Raw genomic sequence first — 9,818 nt, 5'->3', positions numbered from 1 at the left:
CCTAAAGTGATCTACAGATTCAATGCAATCCGTATTAAAATTCCCATGGCATTTTTTACAGAAATAGAAAAAACAATCCTAAAATTCATATGGAACCATAAAAGACCCCCATGTAGCCAAAGCAATCCTGAGTAAGAACAAATCTGGAGGCTTCCTGACTGATTTCAAATCTTATTAAAAAACTATAGTTATCAAAACACTATGATACTGGCATAAAAATAGACATATAGACAGATGGAATAAAATAGAGAGCCCAGGTCTATGGCCATGCCACCCTGAACAAGCCCGATGCCGTCTGATCTCGGAAGCTAAGCAGGGTCGGGCCTGGTTAGTATTTGGATGGGAGACCACCTAGGAAGAGCAGGTGCTGTAGATGTAAGAAATAAATAAAAAATAAAAAATAAGGGATTGTAAGCTGACAGGGTCCTTGCAATATGTGAGGTCAACCGAGAGTTACCTTGCCTTAAAAAAAAAAAAAGAAAATAGCCCAGGAATAAACCCACACACGGTTAGCTAATCTTTGACAAGGTCACCAATAATACAAAATGGGGAAAGGATAGTCTTTTCAATAAATGGTATTGAGAAAACTAGATATTTATATTCAAAAGAATAAAAAGGGGCTCTTATCTTACACCATACATAAAATTAATTTCAAGTGTATTAAAGACTTAAATGTAAAACCCGAAACCATTAAAATCCTACAAGAAAACACGGAGAAAAAGCTCCTTGACATTGGTCTTGGTAATATGTTTTTTTTTTAAAATATGAAACCAAAAGCACAGACAACAAAAGCAAAAATAAACAAGTGGGACTACAAACTAATAAGCCCCTGCGCAGTTACTGAAACCAACAACAGAATGAAAAAGCAACCTTTGGAATGTGAGAAATTATTAGCAAACCACACATCTAATAAGAGGTTAGAATCCAAAATATATAAGGAACTCCTTCTACTCAATATTCTAATTAAAAAACAGGCGAAGGACCTGAATAAACATTTTTCCAAAGAAGACATACAAATAAGGGATTGTAAGCTGACAAGGTCCTTGCATGACCAACAGATATATTAAAAGGTTCTTAACATCCCTAATAATCAGAGAAATGGAAATCAAAAGCACAATGAGCTATTACTTCACACGTATTAGAATGACTGTCACTAATAATTTAAGAAACAAACAAGTGTTGGTGAGGATGTGGAGAAAAGGGAACCCCTGTGTACTGTTGGTGGGACAGCAAATGGGTGCAGCCACTGTGAAAAACAGTCTGGAGGTTCCTCAAAAAATTAAAAATAGAACTACCTTATGACTCAGCGATTCCAATTCTGAAGAAATCCAAAACACTAATTTGAAAAGATATGTCCATCCCTATGTTCATAGCCAAGATATGGAAGCAATCTAAGTGTCCATCAATAAAGAAGAGGTGGTACGTATATATATAATGGAATATTATTCAGCCATAAAAAAGAATGAAATCTTGCCATTTGAGACATGGATGGACCTAGAGGGTATTACGCTAAGTGAAATAAGTCAGACAGAGAAAGACAAATACAATAAAGATTTCATTCATATGTAGTATCTAGAAAACAAAATAAATGAACAAACAAAACAGAAATCAACGTTGATAGAGAACAAACTGATTGTTGCCAGATGGAAGGGGGGTTGGGCCGAAAAATGTGAAAGGGATTAAGAAGTACAAATTACCGATTATAAAAATAGTTACGGGGATGGAAAGTACAGCATAGGGAATATAATCAATAATATTGTAATAACTATGTATGGCGCCAGATGGGTACTAGATTTATTTGGGGGGATCACTCCGATAAATTATATAAATATCTAACCACTGTGATGTACACCCGAAACTAATAAAATATTGAATATCAACTGTACTTGAAGCATAAAAAATATAAAAATAAAAAATATAAACATTCTTTAAACTTTAGGAACACATGTAAATACGACACTCAACAAATTAAAGTTTACAATATTTGGCATGCATAAAAAATTCCTAGTTGCAGAAAGAAGCAGAAAAATGTAACCCATACACAAGAAAATGCCAATAGAAACAGAGCCAGAATTGTCAAAGTGAAGGAATTAACAGAAAAGTATTTTAAAATAACTATTATGTGTAATAGGAATATCCTTAAGGGTTTAAAGGGAAATGTGTATATAATGAGGAGAGCAATGAAAGATATAAAGTTGTAATTATGAAAACTACAACATTAGAAATGCAACCTGTCCTGGATAGGATTAACTGAAGACAATGAGATTCTGCAGAAGAAAACATCAATGAATGTGAAGATATAGCAAAAGAAACTGTCCGATCTGAAGTGGAGGGGGAATAAGGCGATCAAAATGAAAATGAAGGGAAGCTCAGTCACCTGTGATACAATATCAATAACTGTAATACACATTTAATTGGAATATGTACCCAACAATAAAAAAATGCATCTTTTCATAGGTATATAGAACATTGACCTTAATAGAGCATATTCTATGCCGTAAAATAACAAATTTTAATAGACTGAAACCATGAGATGTGTTCTTTGACAACAAAAGCAGCACTTAATTCTAAAAAAAAGCAGCACTTAATGCTTATATTATTAAGAAGAACCTCAAGCAAGCTAACCTACCTTCAACCTGATAATAAAGAGCAAGAGAAGTGAAAGCAAGTAAGAGGCAGGGAACGATAAAGATAGCAGAAATCAACGAAATAGATAACAATATAGAGAAAAATCAATGAAACCTGAAGATGGTTCATTGAGATCAATAAAACTGGTCTCTAGCCAGACCTGTCAAGATAAAAAAAAAAAAGTGCATCTACACATTAGCAAGATCAGGAAGGATAGGTGACATCAGTACAGATTCCAGAGGTATTAAAAGAATAATAAAGGAATACTATTAAAGGACTGTATGGACTTCAGTATCTGATGTAGAATGAGGGTAAGGGGACATGGCCTCAAGCAGGATACAGCCCCCATCATGTGTGAAGGAAGCCTCACCTAACAAGGCACACTAAGGTTTTCCTAAGAACATCATAGAACCACTTAACTTCCCAAGATCTGAGTACAGTCAGACCCTTCATCCGGACCTCCCCCAACATCTCCCCCTCCCTCACACTATTCATTCGACGGTTTGTTATTGTTTTCTACACAAAGGGTCCGCCTTCGCCCCTCAGGAGGTGCTCAACTCAAAGCCAGATCCTGCCCTCAGGACCCTGTTCTCAGACCCGCAGCCATCTTTTCCCAGCATTCATGCACAACCCCTGCGCCTCACCACTTCAAGTACTACCTCACAATGCTGCACGTCTGCGTCAGGCTGCGGGAACAGGTCAACTGGTAAAAGCTACCTGAAAGGCCAGGGCTTGCTTCTGTCACCTCGGGCTCCCCGTCTGTCACCACGGGTGCTGGTCTCTTGCTCAGTCCACTGGTCCCGAACGGGAGGGTCGAGAATCCACAGCCATCACCCTCGTGGTCAGCGGTCTACGACGCATCCATGGGGTCATCTGTGTCCAAGGCTGCCATCGGGGCCACCACCGACGAGCGTGCAGAACCAGAGTCGAAACATCTAGCCGGTGAGTAGGAGGCCTGGGGCCGCCTCATGTAGTCCGAGTGTTCTAAGTGCCCCACCCCCACCCCACCCCCTGAGCCCTCGAGCCCTCCTCTGCGCTGCAGGGGCGGGGAGATGGAATTCTCACGTCCAGAAAACTTTGATTCTAAAAGAGAACTACTGGACTCTTAAATTCCAAGCTATTTATAACTTATTCAAATAACTTATAGGACACAGAGGTAGTGAAATAACACCTCAGGCTCCTGAGAAGGGTCTTAATTCCAAAGTCACCTCAGCCCCCGTATAAATACGACATTCAGCGAGTCTTCTGAAATTAAGGAAGGATAAAGTCTACTGAGCAGATCTATCCATAAGCAGTCCTGCCCTAAGGGCCACGAATAGGCGTTAGAGGCCCACAGCAACATTTCCGGTGCTCCTATGTACGTTCCGAGGGCAAAGATTTTTGATTCTTAAAGTCAGCTTTTGCTCAAAGACAGAATAGACTCCCAGATCTCCCCACTCCCTGTCGTTTGAGTTCACGGTGAGCAATGACTTTATATATAATACCTGCTATTGTCAATATATGGAAATCCTACAGCTACTGAAACCTTCACAGCTGACTCTCTTTTGATCACCTCTTTATTTTTGTGTTTTGCTTTAAAACCATCAATGGACTTTATATATGTTTGCCTTCTGAAGTTTTATCTTCATATCATTGTGACGGTGTGCATATATTAGAACAACTAACAGTTCGCTAAGTTAAGCAGATTAGTTTCCTTTTTATGTATTTTTTGAAAATTTGCTGAACATTATTACGGGCAGGCTCCATGCTAGACTCTGGTGCGGTGTATGTTATCCAGCCCTGGATTGTTATGTAATAATATGTGCCAGAATTGGTTTATTAGGACCCAAAGGAGAGGCGGTACTTATTTGCATGAGCGATGCTTGTAACCAAAGGGGGAGGCAATTGAGTCAGTGCTGTTAGAACTTAAAGGTTCAGTTTAAAGGCTGAAAGCAGAAACAAAATTTTACAGAAAAAGGAATAAAGCAGACTTAGAGATAAATAAATATGAAAGATCTCATTCTTCATAACCTTAAATTTGGCACGGCAATGGCATGCATTAGGTATTGGCATGAATACATATACTTGTTAAATAAATGAATCTGGGTATACAGTTAGGGTCAGCCTGTTGCTGCAAACCACTAGTATATTTGTTATGCCCTCTCTTCAGTACTTATCACACCGCCTATACATGTGAAGATGCTGATTAATGAAAAATGCTAGTGATGAAGTTTTATAAGGATGATTTATAGTTTTGAAAAGAACAAAAAAAAAAGATTTTGAACTGATAAACAGTACGTAATCACTGCATGTTCTTGAATGGGAAAATGAAATGATGTAAGCTAGCTTTTGAGGGGCTGGGTGAAGTAAATCGATGAATGGTCATAACCCTGAGGCAGGAAATTGAAAAGCTGTTGCAGTAAATCAGGTACAAGGCTATGAGGAAGTGGATGAAGAAGGAGCAGACGTGGGGTCACCTCACAAGGAAAGCTCCTGACTGAACCTTCATGGCATGACACTTTTCTTGAGGGAGGCAATAGGACATAATGATTAATATCTTGGTCTCCAGGGCCAAATAAATATTATCTCAAATTCTAGCTCTGCCACTTAAGTACCCGTATGTCCTTGGATATGTTACTTACCTCTTGGGTCCTATTCGTTTAACAAGTAGTTACCGTAACCTGTTATGTGCCAACTACTGTGCTGCATTCTGGGGAGACAGTAGTGAGCAAAATGGGCACAGTACCTTCCCTCATCAAGTATACAGAACAATAAGGTGGGCAGGCATTAAATATCATGTGACATATAGCATTACGAATGGTAATACTTGTAATAAAGAAAATATTTTGGATTATTTTCTTTGTCATGTCTCTGAGATTTGATTACATCCGTATTTAAAGTTACCAATTTTGATTTTGAAAATTATTTCTCAGTCTGCATTTTAATGCTTGTCCCTGTCTCTGATTTAGATCTAACACGGTACATAAACGAAACAAATAGGAGTGTTAAACACCTGGCTGATGTTCTTTTTGAGAAAACTGGGAACGGAAGCTGGGTGGTGGTGTTCAAAGCCCTGATTACTGTGCATCACCTGATGGTTTATGGAAATGAGGTGAGCATGGCGTACAGTCACGTGGTAGTCATTTCCTTCCTTTTAATGCAAAAGACTGTCAGTAGACAATTACAAAGTGTTCTTGGTTTGGCAAAGGCTTATCACCTTTTACTTAAAATTGTGACACATGGGAGAAGTGAATAGCTATGGGTATTAAAAAGAACTGATTTTTCCAGTTTTACATATGAGTGTATCTTTGTGACCAGTCTTTCAGATATTCTATTTTAGCCACTGGGTAATAGAGTGGATATTACACTCAATTCTTTAGACGATTTAGACCAAAAAAAAAAAAGAAAGAAAGAAAGCCCTCAAAACTATTGCTGTGTAACTGCTTTACTTTACTAAGAAAAACTGGATATCTGAGCGCATTGTCATCACCTGTCCAACTCTCCCCGCACACAAACACTCTATATTTTACAGAACTGAAATGCTCTGCAACATTAAATTACTTATCATTTTGTGCTTCAAATTAACATTTTGTCTCAGTAAGCTTTGCATTAAAAAATTAAGATTTAGAGATTGACCGGATTTTGAAATTTATTATTAAGCAACAGTAATCACACAGTATGGTATTGGTAAAAATAGAATATATGCGTGTAAAATTGAATATATACACACATATATTCTACTTTTAGAATATATGTGTGTATATATTCGGCTTGGTGGCACTGAAAATGTGGGGGCAAGTATGGAATTTAAAATAAAGCCTCTGGTACAGATAGCATCCCTATGAAAAAAATAGAATGAGATCTTTATCCTACCCCATATACAAAAATAAATTCCACGTGATTGAAATATCTATAAATGCAAACAACTAGATTTTAAAATTGAAGAAAATGTAGGAGAATATGCTTATAACACCTGAGTAGAGAAGATACCTTAAAGTTGGAATAAGAGTTTGTGTATGACAGACAAAAGATTAACATTCAGAATAAATTATTAGTAAGAAAAAGGCAGTGCAATGGAATAAAAGACATGAACAGAGAATTCACAGAAAAGGACATCAGAATGGCTGATGACCATCTGAGAACCTGCTCAGATAAGCAACATTTAAAATGCATGACAGTTTCAAGAATTGCGAACACCTTGAGGACATAGGAACTGACATACCGGTGGACGACATGAAATATTAGTTGTTGCACTTTATTCCTGTCCAAGGAGAGCATCGAGACATGTTTAGTAAAATTGAAAATGCCCGGCCAGTGACCCAGTACATCCACTACTCATAGCATATTTCTAATATTTAGAAAGTAAAAATTACCTACATTTCCATCAGTAGGAACCATAACTAAAATGAGGAATGTTTATATGATGAAATACTATAAAAACATTCGATGGGATGTATTCCAACAAGGGTAGATCTCAAAAAAAAAATGCGAATAGAGGAAGCAAGTTGCAGAGCGATAGACTACAATATCATGTATATAAATTTTAAAGATGCACAATTAATATTTTTCCATGGAACAAACATATAGGAAGCTATAAAGAAAATAGTCTTTAAAGATAGCATGTTAAAATGGAACTTAAGGATGGGGCAAAGGGTACTTTTAACTTTATCTGTAATACTTTATCCCTTTTATTTTAAAAATAAGCATGAAGCAAAGCATGTGTCAAAAAGTTAGCAGTTGTCAGTTCTGGGTAGTGGGGTACACAGACGTATAAAACTATTCTTTTTATTTTTCTGTAAATTAAATTTAGTAATTTACTATTAATTAAAATAATTAATATTTGTTCCTTTTTTTTTACTTTTTTGTTTTATTTTTATTTTTTTAATTAAGTTTATCGGGGTAACATTGGTTATTACAATTATATAATTTTCAAGTGTACATTATAATTTGACATCTGTATATTCTGTGTTTACCACCCAAAGTCCAGTTTCTTTCAGCTACCATATATTTGATCCCCTTTACCCACTTCATCCTCCCCAGATTAATTAATTAATTAATCAATTACATGTTCTCAAAATCAAAAACGAGGAATGACTATACAGAAAGTCTTAGGGGGAAAGGGTGTATATTCACATGAGCTTTAATGTTTAACCCCTTGTTTATTCGAGAAGTGTATAAACAGAGGACAACTCTGCAGGTCCTTATGTTGCGTCGCCTAGGATATGATCGCGCTTACCTTATGCTCCTGAATTACTTAGAAGCTCTAGGATAGAATCATGTTAAATATCCATTCGAAATGACAAAATCGTTAGCGAATTCTATTTGTGGACAGAAACTAATTTTCGAATTTGGCACATTTGTTTGACAGCGTTTTATCCGACATCTTGCATCTAGAAATTCTTTATTCACTTTACACAACTTCCTGGATAGAAGTTTCATAGACGGTAAGATGATTCTTCGATGGAAATGTTTCTATGTGACAAGGAGGGAAAAGTTCTGAAAACCATTTCTGGTTAAAAAAAGTGGTTCTAAATTATGAAGAGTACGGTGCATTGTACATTTTCTGGTGGCAGATGATTTTTAATTCATCGACACAACACGTATTTGAGTGCTTACTAAAACTAACAGTATATGCTATGTGCTGGAGATAGAAGAAATTGAACCCTCCAGGTTTTTTTCTCAGTAAGGCCTTCCCTGTTCAGTCTGCTGAGAGTCGTGACACAACCCTCTGTCTCTTCTCTGCCTGAGTTTGATTCTTTCCACTTCTCACCGACTAATATCTGCGTTTTTCTTTTCTTTCGCTTCTCTGTTAGTCCCCCATTGGAATGTAAGCTCCACGAGGGCAGGGATTTTTGTCTGTTTTGTTCAGCGCTGAACTTCCAGCATCTAGAACAGTGCCTGGCTCATAGTAGGCACTGAAGAATTGTTGAATGAATAAATAAACTGAATAAATGAATCGAGGTGCATTTAGAAGTTAAGTAGAGAGATGTTGAGTGTCCATCATGACCTTTTTTTCTCCATCTTGTTTATGAAGTCAAGAGCAAGGTCCCTTGCCTCATGGAGGGACAGTGGGAGTGGCTACAATGGGATGGGAGTTTCAGGAAAAATGCTAAGAATTTATAATAGTTTCTGTGGAAATGTGAAAGAAACTGATAAAGTTTAATTATTTCTTCTGCTCGAGAATGTCACCATCAATACCACATCATGAGGTGATATCAAAGCTTGGAGGAAATAAAAAATAATCTTTATTTTAACAGAAAGTTTGAGGGTTGTTGGACTAGGTGATGAATAAAGGCCAGTCTAGTTTTTGTGCTTCAAAGATATTGTCGAGGTGAATGTGGAACGATCATTCTTTGCATTTATTGACATATATTGTAACTGGTTATTCTTGGTTAAACTGGAAATAATTAAAATGTTTTATTTTTAGGCAATGCTATGTCAATCTTCATCAGACAATATAGCAGGTACTTGAATGAAAAGTCACTCGCATATAGACTGATCGCATCAGACATCACCAAAAGCAAGAGAGGGTCAGTAAATATCATTGGTTTGTAAGCAACAAATACCGAAATACATATGCGGTTTGTCAAAAGCACAGCTATATTTTAAGATGCCGATGTCACAATGCTTCTCAAACTCTTAATCATTGATGTTATAAATTTCTTTTGTAGGGCCAACGGTACGATGAGAACGATGGATACTAAAGACCTGCTAAACATTCTACCAGTTATTCAAACTCAGTTCGATGCTCTTCTTAAATTTGATGTAAGAGCTTTATAGATCATTTAAAAATATATTGGTAAATGACATTGTTTAACTATAGGTGGGGGACGCACTGTTTTAAAATTGGTGATAATTGATCATTCTTTTACTTAATTTCCAGGCAAATCCTGATGAAATAAGTAATGATATAATCCATGCTGCTTTCAGGCTCCTATTTAAAGATTGTCTTCGTCTCTTTGCAGCCTACAATGAGGGAATCCTTAATCTCCTAGGTAGGCTAAAGAATAGAGGTTACAACCTTAAAAAATGAACTGGTGTTAATAATTTATTTGTGAAAGTCTTTTATCTTTATGTTGAGACTCATTTGTTTTGGATTGGAAATAGAAGATCCTTGTGGGGTCATACATATTTTTAAATACTGAGATATTATATTGTTTTTTTTCAGTTAAAAATTATTTGGTTAATTGGCTACAGAACTTTTCAGTTTT

The 9,818-nt window shown here is 36.6% G+C and overlaps 1 pseudogene; it reads left to right on the top strand.

Moving 5' to 3' along the window:
- Nucleotides 1-257: 257 nt before the first annotated feature.
- Nucleotides 258-376, top strand: LOC112471006 (annotated as a pseudogene).
- Nucleotides 377-9,818: the final 9,442 nt, after the last annotated feature.

The sequence above is a fragment of the Pteropus alecto genome, unplaced genomic scaffold (assembly GCF_000325575.1).
Source record: "Pteropus alecto unplaced genomic scaffold, ASM32557v1 scaffold821, whole genome shotgun sequence".
Classification (NCBI taxonomy): domain Eukaryota; kingdom Metazoa; phylum Chordata; class Mammalia; order Chiroptera; family Pteropodidae; genus Pteropus; species Pteropus alecto.
Note: the sequence above shows the minus strand (reverse complement) of the source record. Positions and strands in the feature narration are given on the sequence as shown.